General features: G+C 38.6%; 1 protein-coding gene across 2 annotated transcripts in view; it reads right to left on the bottom strand.

Annotated features, from left to right (window-relative positions):
* Window positions 1-14,160, bottom strand: part of LOC136874963 (insulin-like growth factor-binding protein complex acid labile subunit) — a 55,330-nt gene extending 41,170 nt beyond the window's left edge. Inside the window, exon 1 of one of the 2 annotated variants that reach the window (XM_067148675.2) lies at window positions 14,121-14,160. The gene's annotated coding sequence lies outside the window, so the exon portion shown is untranslated. The remainder of the gene's footprint in view (window positions 1-14,120) is intronic. The other variant, XM_067148676.2, reaches the window with a different exon arrangement.
* Window positions 14,161-14,425: the final 265 nt, after the last annotated feature.

Raw genomic sequence — 14,425 nt, 5'->3', positions numbered from 1 at the left:
TACACTTTGTAACTCGAATCTTGTACAGCATTGACTGTGTAATACATCATTTGTATCTTGTGAGGAACAGCTAACAATTACCGTACAGAAAGGGTTACGGTGATGCTGGGAGCTAATATGTCGGGAAGGGTAAAACAAACTTCTAGTGATCGGAAACTGACGAATCCTCGTTGTTTTTTCGAGTGTGAATTCATTACCGGTCACGTACGAAAGCAACCCCGGAAGTCGTGGATGACAAGCTCCATTTACGGATCTTGGCTGCGCGGTTTCGAACCTACATACAGAGTCAGTCGAATATAAATGACAGTGTTTTCACAGCAATAAATGTTGTTGAAAATTATGTAGAAGGAAAGAAGGTTAACAGTAAATGACCAGAAGAGACTAACGGTTTATTCCAAATGTGTTAATGGAGGTATGTTTCTTTTTTCACTACTTCATGTAATGTATTGTATCTTTTAAGAATGTTACTTTAATAAAGGTTATCATTAAAGCGATGCCGTAAAATAAGAGTTTGTTAGTATATTTTTAATGCTGTAAAAATACTGTATTCAGCATAATCCCGTATGATTCAATTCTGCGCTATATGCTTAAAAACGGTATTTTCCATATCTAGAAATTTCGATAACTTGAAATGAAATTAATCTCCCGAGCTCGTTCGGGATATTGAGGTTCCACTGTATCTACCCACTAACGAGTGTTTTCCACAATTTTTCGTATTGAATTCCAAATTATTATTATTATTATTATTATTATTATTATTATTATTATTATTATTATTATTATTATTATTATTATTATTATTATTATTAATAATATTAATCTTCTTTCGATGAGGCCTGCTAGAGACGACATGTCAATTTCAATTCATTTTTCCTTGTTGTTTCCTCTTCCGTTCTGTCCAGTATTCCTTCATCATTGCATTTTGCTTTATTCTTATCTCCTTTGGACCGGGTTTCCTTTCCATTCTTCCTTGGAATTCTTCCGTTCTTAAAACGTCCTTTTAAAAATCTATCTTTATATAGTTTCCTCTTCTGACATTTTATTTATTTCTAAGTCTTACTTAATCTCCTGAACTCACGTCGTTGTGGACAGTTTTCCACCGTCTTTCTCAATATGTTATCATACATTCCATAGATATGTCCGAAAAATAGCAATCTCGTTTTTATAATTGTTTCTATTATATTTTCTATGTTTTGGTATATATTTTATTAATTCTGATTTTCCATTGTTCTGTTTTATCGTTGGTCCTAAGATTTTTCTCATGATTATTCTTACTAAAGCCGGCCCCATGGTGTAGGGGTAGCGTGCCTGCCTCTTACCCGGAGGCCCCGGATTCGATTCCCGGCCAGGTCAGGGATTTTTACATGGACCTGAGGGCTGGATCGAGGTCCACTCAGCCTACGTGATTAGAATTGTGGAGCTATCTGACGACGTGAGAGCGGCCCCGGTCTAGAAAGCCAAGAATAACGGCCGAGAGAATTCGTCGTGCTGACCACACGGCCCCTCGCAATCTGCAGGCCTTCGTGCTGAGCAGCGGTCGCTTGGTAGGCCAAGGCCCTTCAAAGGCTGTAGGGCCATGGGGTTTGGGGTTTCTTACTAATACTTCCATTATATATGAACTGTAGTTCAAAATTAGACATTCACTTGCGTAAGGACATTTTGGTTTCACCACTGTATTGTAGTGCCTTATTTTAAGATTTTTGCATTAGTATTTCTCATTGAAAAATTCTTAGTGATGCCATACGCTCTTCTCATCTTGTGTAAACTTTCTTTCACAGTAGATTTTTCTAAACCATTTTCTTGAATTATTTCTCCCGGGTATTTGAATTCTTTACCGGTACTTTATTTACTCGGCTTTATTTTAACATTATGATCACCCCTACGTTGAAAAATACCGCTCAGCCTCATTCCTTGACTAATGTTAGTCCATGCCATCCCTCCACTCTCAGCTCTGAACATACCGCTTAGCCGGACAGCTTGTCTCCTTACTCCCAAGTCTTCCCAGCCCAAAATTTTTGACATTTCCGAAACATTACTCTTTTGTAGGAAATCACTCGAAACAGATCGTGCCGATTTCATTTGGAATTTTCCCGTTATTTAATCTAGTAATCCTGGTGAGAATCCAATACACTACAGTTATATTCTAATTGGGGTCTTACCAGCAGCTTTTACGCTATCTCCTTTATATTCTTACAATAACTCCTAACACCCTCATAGCCATATCAAGAGATCTGTAACCTTTATCTACAATCCCTTTTGTGTGATTACCCCAATGAAGTTCCTGCCGTATGTTACACCTGGGTACTTACAGTGATCTTCTTGTGTTACTGGCACCACACCAAGACAGTAATTAAAACGAAGAAGACTTCTCCCCTTGATCAAACTTACCACCTGACTGTTCACCCCATTTACTAACATACCATTGCCAGCTGTCCATCTCACATTATTATCGAGGTCTTTTTTGCAATCGCTCACAATCATGTAACTTCTTCATTACCCCATACAGGGGAACATTGTCCGCAATAAATCTTACCTATGATTTCAGTTCCTTGCTCATGGCATTTATACCTACAAGAAAAGAAACAAGATAACACAGATGTGCAATAATACTGACTTGCGGAAAGCTCCTCGTAATCAATACATGATCTGATAATGCTAATGCAACTCGTATTATCTACTTTAGCCACTCACAGTCACTCCTTTATCTATTCCAATATTCCCAATTTTCCATTATCTACCCAGTCAGAAGTCTTAGGTATGTCAATGACGATGCCGTCTATTTGACCGCCTGAATGTAAAATATCTGCTGTATCTTGCTGCAATCCATCAAGTTGAGACTCGCAGGAATGACTTTTCCTAAACCCGAACTGCCTTGTACAAAACTCGTTAGTAATATCACAAACCTACCAGAAGAAAACATGACTGGGAATATGCCAGTCTGTGAAAAGTATCAGGAGAGCGGGAACCTACTAGAGTAAAGAGAACAGAGAAAATACCAGCTGTTGAACAACGTCCGGATAGCAGGAACCTACAAGAGTAAGAGCACAGAGGAGGTACCAGCTGTTGGACAATACCAGGATACGGGAGTAAGAACACAGAGAAGGTACCAGCTGGTGTACAACGTCCGGATAGCAGGAACCTACAAGAATAAGAGCACAGAGGAGGTACCAGCTGTTGGACAATACCAGGATACGGGAGTAAGAACACAGAGAAGGTACCAGCTGGTGTACAACGTCCGGATAGCAGGAACCTACAAGAATAAGAGCACACAGAATGTACCCGCTGGTGGACATATCAGGAGAGCAGTAACCTACAAGAGTAAGAGCACAGAGGAGGTACGAGCTGTTGGACAATACCAGGATACGGGAGTAAGAACACAGAGAAGGTACCAGCTGGTGTACAACGTCCGGATAGCAGGAACCTACAAGAGTAAGAGCACAGAGGAGGTACCAGCTGTTGGACAATACCAGGATACGGGAGTAAGAACACAGAGAAGGTACCAGCTGGTGTACAACGTCCGGATAGCAGGAACCTACAAGAGTAAGAGCACAGAGGAGGTACCAGCTGTTGGACAATACCAGGATACGGGAGTAAGAACACAGAGAAGGTACCAGCTGGTGTACAACGTCCGGATAGCAGGAACCTACCAGGATAAAAACACAGAAAAGGTACCAGCTGTTGTACAAGGTCCGAATAGCAGGAATCTACAAGAATAAGAGCACAGAAAAGGTACCAACTGATGGACAATATCAGGATAGCAGGACAATTCGGGAGTAAGAACACAGAGAAGGTAGCAGCTGATGTACAACGTCCGGATAGCAGGAACCTCCAAGAATAAGAGCACAGAGAAGGTACCAGCTGATGGACAACTGTAAAGTGGAACCTACCAGAGGAATAGGACAGAGAAAGTACTAGCTGATGGACAGTGTCGGGATAGCAGCAGGTTACTAGCAAACGAAGATATTCGACTGCAAGTAGTGCTGCAATGTGAAGACTCGACTGAGGAAAGAACACGCATACGCATTAGGGAAATATACATGCAGGTTGTCAGCTATATAACGGAAAAGATTATTCGACCTTAGATTCCTATATAACGCTGTTAACGGTTTACTTCGTTGTCCAGAACCTGCATCCTTCTTTTTCCTACATGTCCCAACTCAAAACACCAGGGTAAATCCGTCCTTCATATTCCATATTCCCACCTCTCTCTCGTTCAAAGTACTTTATTTATCCGCATTCCAACACTCCGTAACTCTTTATCTTCTGACAGGAACTTGGATATTTTAGCTTCGTATAACTCCTTCAGCCCGCCTCTGTGGTGTAGTGGTTAGCGTGATTAGCTGCCACCCCCGGAGGTCCGGGTTCGATTCCCGGCTCTGCCACGAAATTTGAAAAGTGGTACGAGGGCTGGAACGGGGTCCACTCAGCCTCGGGAGGTCAACTGAGTAGAGGTGGGTTCGATTCCCACCTCATCCATCCTGGAAGTGGTTTTCCGTGGCTTCCCACTTCTCCTCCAGGCGAATGCCGGGATGGTACCTCACTTAAGGCCACGGCCGCTTCCTTCCCTCTTCCTTGCCTATCCCTTCCAATCTTCCCATCCCTCCACAAGGCCCCTGTTCAGCATAGCAGGTGAGGCCGCCTGGGCGAGGTACTGGTCATACTCCCCAGTTGTATCCGCCGACCAAGAGTCTGACGCTCCAGGACACTGCCCTTGCGGCGGTAGAGGTGGGATCCCTCGCTCAGTCCGGGGGAAAAACCGAACCTGGAGGGTAAACAGATGATGATGATGATGATGATGATGATAACTCCTTCAATCGATTCTTCCTTAACTTAACCTAGCTCATTTCTCATATTCCTGTCTTAATGTAATGTTTGCTTTTTTTACTGTACTATACTATTACTTATGTGTCATATCTGGATTCATATCACGGTACCTAGCTATAAGATCTTCTCTTCGTTTTACTTTCAATCTTTAATTTTTCTCGCTTTTTCTTTTACCTTTATAAGTTATTGTTAATTGTTGTTTCTTTATAGTTACTTTCTAATTTTTAAATTTTCTTCCACTACTTTTGACATTAGATGATTGTTCTTCATTGCTCTTTCATTTCTTTTTTTTTTATGTTTGCATTGTGCTACTACATTTTAATTGTATTTTTCATTGCGGAACTCTTTAATTCGGCTTCTCGCTGTTTTGGTTTCCCAAATAAATAAATAAATAAATAAATAAATAAATAAATAAATAAATAAATTAAATAAATAAAACAATGTTTTCTTTCCCCTCGGACAATCAAAGATTTGGGTTAAAAAGGTGGGGGAGAGCTAGGAGAGATTGAAATGTACAGGTCTGTAGTTCTAGTATCGTCAGGTTGGATAAAAATCTAGACTCAAAAAGAAAGATCCACAAGGATAAGATAGATGACAGGAGGCGTCTGAAAGGTAAGTAGAACTGCTGACGGACACGCTTATATGTCTCAATTTTTATACACCTCTCTTAACAATGAGTTGTCCATGAAGATAATTTGTAACCCAGGTTATGTGACGAACTTTAGTTGCAGCGAGTGTGGACGAGCAGTACGAATAGACAGTTCAAACGTTATCTCGTTGATTCCAGCTTATCAATCACTGCCCTGTTCACAACCTAGCAATGCTCTCAAACAGGCACTTGTCAGCGTTCGTCTTCCCTAATGCAGTGGATGTACCTTTGGTTGTAGGGATGTTTTGCTGTCTGTTATGCAATAAAATCGGGGCATCACTGGTATATGTGTTTGATTGACTGTACAGTTGAAGGTGTAACTTAAAACTACCTCTGTCCTCATGGCAACACTATGCATTAAAGGGTTAAGGAGGAAGAAGTAGAAAGTCAGTTCAGTTTAATTTTAGTGTGTCTGACAATCTGTTACGACTTGACAGGAAACTGGCTCATGTCTTGAAACTCGACAGTTAAAATGAGGAATAGCCGGATTGTACACAAGACTATGTGTTATTTGATTACGATACAGTGACGTAGCAGTATAAAGAGGGAAGAACAGAAAATTTCAAATATCAAAAATTATTGAAAATACTGTAGTTTATAATAATGTTGTGCAAAGTGTAATTTCCCATCTTATATAATTCATGTGTTCTTACCGAACGAGAAATTGTTTATTCTTAACCCCAGAAATACGAAGCTTATTTTTGTAACATGAATTCCAAAGTTCATAGAATCCACTACATATAATTATTTTAAGGAAAAAACAATTAAAATTTTATTAAGAGCTAATCCATTTACAAGAGAGTTTGCGATCACTATAAATTGTTGCTAGTATGCAATCAACTATTTTGAAATATTCAAAATGATGTCATGGGAGTAATACAATCATATTTTGCAACGCTGTACAATGAAATTACTCAAAATCCTCAGTTTCAAGGCAACTGACACATTCTACAAGTTTTTCTGAGTATGCGTTACAGACACGTCTGTTACACTGTGCACAATATTTCTTTGGCTTGCCCGAATTGTTGTACTTTTACTTTCTGGCTTTACCATATCTTATGCAAAAGTAGCATCAGCCTTTCCCGGTAGGAGGCTGATCTCGATGAGGTCACTCCAGCTTGATTTTCCTGTCTAGGATAGATTCCATTGACTGAAAAATCTGCTTGGAAAGCTTATTTGGATTTTCACATCTTGTCTTTCAGTCCAGCTTCTGGAAGGAATAGATTTTACCTGTTATGACTGAGATACGAACAATTAGATGCCTAGAAAACAATGCCATTGTTGACAAAATCAAGTTTATCAGAGGTACAACTTCCTCCTTGATTGTTATAAATGGGAGAAACACAACGCACCACGCTATAAAAATATAATATGGGCTCCCATGGTCTTGTAAACTAGCCACGGGACAATTTCTCGAAAGAAGGAGGATCTTTAAAAATTTTAAGAAAAATATCAGTGTTTTATAAAGTTGCGGGTTCAACATCTGTTGTAAGTCCAATTTACATAAATCCCTCTTGCTCTCAATCCTACGACCCTTATCAATCGGATCTCTTCCATTCTCACCAGACATCCATAGAAATTCAACCTTCGTTTCCGTTTTGAGATCTTTTCGCTGTGGCAGTAAAGATCCTCGTTCTTTATTTTCTTTCTCATTAGAATAATATTGGTGACTTCGAAATTATTATACTCTTCACCAATACTAAATATCTCCAGGACGGTTAGTTTAATCTAAAATGTATAAATAACCAAAACGATAGCAAATCCAATCTTTTACATCCAACAGATTTTCAGCGTATGACATACAATAATGTATTCAAATTTTGTGCTAAGTCTAGCCGTCATGGTAATGAGTTAATTGGTGATATGTTTATGAGTTATTTGATAATCCATCCGGGGCGGGTAGAGCAGGACAGCTTGTCATTGAATAAATCAGGCAAGGTAGTTTATTATGAATGAATAACTGACTCAGGCAGGTCTTATGGAGACGATTGTATATGAAAGGGCTGGGAATGGGATGACAGCTACCATAATTTTAAATAAGGTCAGCCACAGAATTTTCCTGATGTTAAAATGTGAAATCACGGAAAGCAATTTCAATGGGTTTTTTTCTTTACGTCGCACCGACACAGTTGTCTTGTGGTGACGATGGGATAGGCCTGGGAATGGCAAGGAAGCAGCCGTGGCCTTAATTAAGGTACAGCTCCAGCATTTGCCTGGTGTGAAAATGGGAAACTACGGAAAACCATCTTCAGGGCTGCCGACAGTGAGGTTCGAACCCACTATCTCCCGATTACTGGATACTGGCCGCACTTAAGCGACTGCAGCTATCGAGCTCGGTATCAATGGTTTTAGATCCCGCAATCTCCTGAAAGTAAGCTGACAGATACGGGGCCAAATCCTGTAATTAATTTGCTCGTTTAAAACTGTATCCTTAATGCGTGTTTGTTCATTGTTAGAATTGATTCAAAATGTATTATAAAAGCCCTAAATATCCGGTAACTACACCAGCGTGCTTAGTTGTCATTATGATATCCTACCCTCATCAAAAATATGTTAACTATGTTGTAACTCTCAACTGTTTAGCAATCATTATAATGAATACCGTCAAGATATGAAAGGGCAAAGAGATGGAAGTGTCAAAAATTATGCTAAGAAATTGCCGTATTTTTACTAAAACTGAACTCCTGTAGGAAAAATATGATGCACAATCCATAAAAATAACATTACATGGAAAAATCACACTATTTTACAAGGATCTACTTTCCTCTTAGTTCAAGGCTTAAATGTTGTGAGTTGTTTTGAAATTTAATAGCCTTGTGTAGGAATATATTTTAAGCAATATTATAACCACGAAAGATTCTTATTTTTCAACACTGAAAATCCGCAGCCGCTTTCCAGTCATTCGACCGGATCAGGAACGGAGTGAATGAAGCCCCATTTAGCGGTAAGGATAGTGCCGGTTGCTGAAGCCTGTCTCACTTTTCTGAGGCTGTGATTAATGACTGAGAGATGAAATGAAATTACATTGGAGAGTGTTGCTGGAATTAAAGATAGCAGTGAAAACCGGAGTGCCCGCAAAGAAGTCTGTCCCAGCTCCACTTTGTCCAGTACAAATCTCACATGGAGTGACCGGGATTTGAACCGCGAAACTAGTCGGTGAGGGGCCAGCGCGCTGCCACTTGAGCCATGGAGGCTAATCTATTTTTCAACAGTAGAAAGTTCAAATTAACATTTCTTCAGTGGGGGAGTTGAGTTGAAAGAACACTGGTTGATTTCGTTAATACTTAAATTCAGTTAATAACACGAAAACTTACAACAAATCTTGATATGGACCAGATGGTATTAATATTACTAGAAACCCGTTTCTTCAGATCTGTATCATCGTCCTTAGCCTTGCCAGTCTCCATGTACTTAAAATCCTGAACATATTTATTCAATCCTTCTCGTGTTAAGATATATGACCATAGAAAGGCATATTTTCACCCCATGTACAGAGAACTAAATATTATTAATTTGAATATATTTTCTTTAGTTAAGGCTATGTGCCGGCACCGGGTTTCACCCTCTCCCTACTATCATATATCACGTCATTCATTTCATCTCCCATTAACTCCTCTGATGAGGTTGACGTCAGGAAGGGCATCCGGTCATAAAAAACCGCCACGACAAATTCATCTCACCTCATACCCGACCCCGTAGGGACAAGGGTTGGACAAACAAACAATGCCATTGATTATCTTAACAGTAAGGTGAAATTAAATGGCATATGGCTTTTAGTGCCGGGAGTGTCCGAGGACATGTTCGGCTCGCCAGGTGCAGCTCTTTTGATTTGACTCCCGGAGGCGACCTGCGCGTCGTGATGAGGATGAAATGACGATGAAGACGACACATACACCCAGTCCCAGTGCCAGCGAAATTAACCAATTATGGTTAAAATTCCCAACCCTGCCGGGAATCAAACCCGGGACTCCTGTGACCGAAGGCCAGCACGCTAACCATTTAGCCATGCAGTCGGACAACAGTAAGGTATAGAGTGAATTTAAAGAAACTATTCCAAAGAAAGAAATGTACAAAAGAAATCCCTCTTCGTCTACAAAGATATATTATTGCCAAATTAAAAATAAAGGAATAACATGGGAAAAGAAGAACATTTCTCATTTAATGAATCGAAATGCCGTCGTCGCGCCTCGAAATACCGCTATGAGACTATGTTGAGGAGAGAAATACTGACCCGCAGTACAGGTATCACTTCAACGCTAATTCGCTGATGGTTCAACTTTAGATGACAGAACCTTTCTGATCTGAGTTCTAAGATGAAATATTATCACACAGCGGTTTTTCTAGGCGCAACGACGATATACTGCGTTAAGGAGGAGTGTTAATGATGATTAAGAATGCTTTTAAAGTAGTATGTATGTAAACAATTCGGAAGTTGAGATAAGAAATCAGCCTGGAAGAGAGCTGGATATTGAGGATGACATAAAGTTGTTGATGTTACATTGTAGAAACATGCAAGGAAAGGAATAGATTTAAATAATTTAATTTGTATATATTTAGTAGATTTTCTAATAGGAGTTGAATCCTGGCTAAGAAGCGATAATGATGCGGACATTTTCCCGTAAATGGAACGTTCTTCACAGAGACGTGGTAGAGAGTATTCATACTGGTGAAAAATAAGTTGTGAGGAATGAAAAAAATTATTTATGTCACACCGGCACAGATAGGTCTTACAGCGAAGATGAGACAGGGAAGGGCTAAGAGTGGGACGGAAGCATCGTGGCCTTAAGACGACACTCCGGAGATAAAAATATATTTTTAACTAATGCATGGATTTACACGAAACTTTGTGGGAATGTCAGCTATATAAAAGTAGAGGTATCACGAACATTTCTTTCATATACAGTTAATAGTTCTCCAAAATAAAGTCTTGTTTTGGAATTTTTAATTCCATTTTTTCATGAAAAGTAATTAACATATTAATGTAAATTCGTAATGAGGTAGATAATACTTCTTTTAAAAGCAACGTGTATCGATTTTTCTGTACATAATTTATATAACGAGATATATCGTACTAAAGTTTGTGAAATGTATACGATCAAAAATTTTGGACTTACAAATCCCTACTACTTGAAAAAAAATTGCAATCAAAAGGCTTCTTAATATAGCTGTGATACATATACCATACAAATTTTGTTACATTTGGAAGAATGGGATTTAAATGTAAAATTACAGCATAAAAGCATTATTACAGTGCTAAAGTGTTCGAATTCAGCGGAATAACCTCGTGACAAGAAAGAATCAATCCTTTAAATTTCAGTCAAAAAAATGTCGCCAAAATGAACAAAAATATCGATTTTTATATCCGGAATGTCGCCTTAATTAAGGTACATCCCCAGCATTTTCCTGATGTGAAAATGGAAAATCACGGAAAACCATCATCAGAGCCGGGGTTTGAACCCACTATCACCTGAATACAAGCTCGCAGCTGTGCGATACTTACTCCGTAAGATGAGAAAGGTGACATAGTAAGTTCATCTTTAAAGAATAGTCAACTTGATGTTTTTAGGATGTACATATATCGAAGGTGTGACGATGATGCTCAATATGACGCAGCGGAATTGTGTGATAAGATAATGAGCTATGTAGGGAATCACACTGAAAGGAAAGAGGTTGTAAGGGGTGATCTCACTTTACGAAATGCTAATGCGAATGACAGACAACATAACCAAAAATGTTAATCTGGATAAGAGAGCTGAATCAGAAAGCGAAGGAATGAAATAGAGGGAAATATATTCTCGTTGAGGTGGTGAAGATGTGAGCTGTGTATAGAAACTGAAGCGGTGGTTGGAATAAGTGATCTCGAAGCAATTTTTGTCGTAGTTCAAAATTAGAGCAACAGGAATATTGTAAAGAAACAGTACAATATGGTTGATAAGACATGCACGCGGAAACATTTAAAAGGTGATAATGATGGTTGGAAGATGGAAAAATTAAAATGTAACAGCCTATGTGATGAGTCTAAAGTATTGCTGAAGAAAACAGACATGTTCCCTTAAAAGTGGCAAGAAATAGTGAAGACCCACTATGTAACGATAGAGAAATTAAAAAGGACAGAATCAGGTTCCAGGAAGGAATGAAGCGGGCCGGTTTTGGATCGCGTGGCATATTTTTGTATCTTGGTTGCTGGAATTGTTGCGTATCGGTTCGGTATCCATAAACATTCCGATTGTTGTTTCAATTTGAATTTCTAACATCTATTCATTGTATGCCTGGCCGTGGAACACTTTGCTCTTACGCAACGTGTGCTAATTGTGAAAACGTTTCGTTAGAATGTTATGCAGCAACTGTCAGTCGTGTTTGCGCGATTCTAGGAATCAACAATTGTAGACATGGTAAAGTTGAATGAAACGGCTTCAACAGTGAACATTGAAACAATTGAGTTACTCCATGAGCAGCTTACTTTACCGTACTGCACTCAAGGAATGTATGTTTGCATCACGTATTTACGCACTCCTACAGGGTAATGTGTATAAGGTTCATTTTTCTTGACGAACTAGCATAGGAAAATGGACACAACGAAAATTGTTCTAATGGACTATATATCCATAAGTGGCTGGTAGGCGTGACCAGTCTTCAGGAAAACAATGGATAGGAAAAGCATTGTCAGGTGCGAGGTATTAGAAGTAGACCATCGATATATTATTATTATTATTATTATTATTATTATTATTATTATTATTATTATTATTATTATTATTATTATTATTATTATTATTATTATTTTTATTATTATCCAGAAGATGTAGCTACAATTTATGGACGGAATATGAGGATATGTTTCCGTCCCCGTCGAATAAATATGTATTGTACATATTAAAATCTACTTTTTACACCCTAACATTGCTTTAGATATATACATAACTGTGCATGATCACATTAACACATAGCTTATAAGCATATGGGATAATCACTCTCCCGCTCTTTCACTCGCTCAAAGACGCGCGCGCGCTTTCCCATGCGTGCTCACACACACATACACCTATAAAGTTACTTTATATATACTGTATTTCCAATTTAAGGCTCATTACGTCTTTCATTTGGTGTCAAGATTGTAGTTGAGGAAAACCCAGTAGCGCAGCCAGGATCGGCCAGTGGGGAAGGGAGGGGGCTGTACTTACAGAATATTGGTAGAACATATTGAAGGTGCATGCATGACTTGTCATTACAGATCTGTTAGTTCTACAATTATGTCTCTGAATGTTTAATTAATTTATTGTTTATTGTCAGTTCCTGTTTATTTTATTTTTGAAAAAATTCCATGGATGTGTGGTTCTAATCCCCCCCTAACACCCCCACCCCTCACCGGCTACGACCCTGGGAAAGTTTTTTTTTTCTTCTTCAGCAAGATTCACAGTTCACGAATACCATTTCAGATTGTAGAACTATCACCTACGAGACTCCTACTGCTCAGGTACTCTCTGTGACTTACACTGAGTTAGATAAAACTATCCACAATTTCTGCAACAGCAGTTCGTGTCTGTACTAATGGTAACAAAACACCAAATGATTCTCTGTTTGAATTAAAGTTCTATAAATCACTAAGTGTTAGCCTATATCGATACGTGCATAGTTAGGAATATTCTTGAGATTTGAGTTAAGTTCGATTTAAATTATTGCACGAAGTAAATAATGAACACTAACTAACGTTGTATACTCGCGAATACCAGGTAATAATTCAATTAAGATTTTCTAGACATTTTCAGCACTGTCCTGCAAGTCAGTTAATAATAATAATTGAACCAGTATGGTAAAATCAGCAAGCTAACAAAGAAAGAATTGCATAACTTCAAAGAGCATAAAATATTACTTGGAACAGATGAAGCATATCAAAAAAGGCAAAATTACGACATTATAACACAGTAGTTAAAACAGAAGCACTTAATGCATCAGAAACGATTATAATTGGGGCAAATCTCGAATAACGATGATCGAAAAAAGAAAAGAAGAAACCATTGAAGAGAACATTAATTCACAAACACATATCTTCTCTAAAGCGCACCCAACTAAATAAATGATGGGCTGAACAATGTAGAAAGGAACACATCGAGAGGATGCAGAGTATCGGGAAGAGAAAAAAAACTGCTAATAAGTTCAAACGCACTCCTCAGTTGTGCATGACGAATCAAAATAATAATAATAATAATAATAATAATAATAATAATAATAATAATAATAATAATACGTCTTACGTCCATTGTTAACGGTTTTCGGAGACGCCGAGGAGCCGGAATTTGTCCTGCGGGAGTTTTCTGACATTTCAGTAAATCTATCGACAAGAGGTTGACGTATTTGAGTACCTTCAAGTACCACCTAGCTGAGCCAGGATCGAACGAACCCGGCAGGCAATAAAGACAATCGTACTCAAGGATAAATGACAGCTAATAAATAAATGCAGTCTACGAAAAGTAATAAATGTAGAAAGGTACGTTCTCCGGTGTTGATAATGGTATGAAATACTCTGAAGGAGTGCATAACATGCAATATGTTACAGAAGAGAATTGTAAGTACCGGGTTGACTCATAAAATCACTTGCTCCACACTTGAGTCCACACATCAATAAGAGTATTTGTAAAATGAATTAACTTACCTCACCACCAGACTCCTAGACGTCTTCAGAACTGCACAAGCTTCTTCATTCAATACAGCTGATATCTTATCTGTCCTTTCGATAAGCTTCCATTTTAATCTGAATTCCCAGGAACGAAAACATCTGCCAGAAACGTTTCCGTGCAAAGTGAAAAAGGACGTCTTAGTCTCTAATAACCGCTAGAGTTACTTTCTTTAGATGCCCAATGTGTATTGTAATTCATAAACCTCGGATTTTTAGGTGCTAAAATGTTATTACAGGTGCCTAAAATAGAACGTCAAATGTGAAGAAAAGTTCGGTACTAG

This window comes from Anabrus simplex, chromosome 5 (assembly GCF_040414725.1).
Source record: "Anabrus simplex isolate iqAnaSimp1 chromosome 5, ASM4041472v1, whole genome shotgun sequence".
Taxonomy (NCBI): domain Eukaryota; kingdom Metazoa; phylum Arthropoda; class Insecta; order Orthoptera; family Tettigoniidae; genus Anabrus; species Anabrus simplex.
This window is presented reverse-complemented; position numbering and strand designations above follow the sequence as displayed.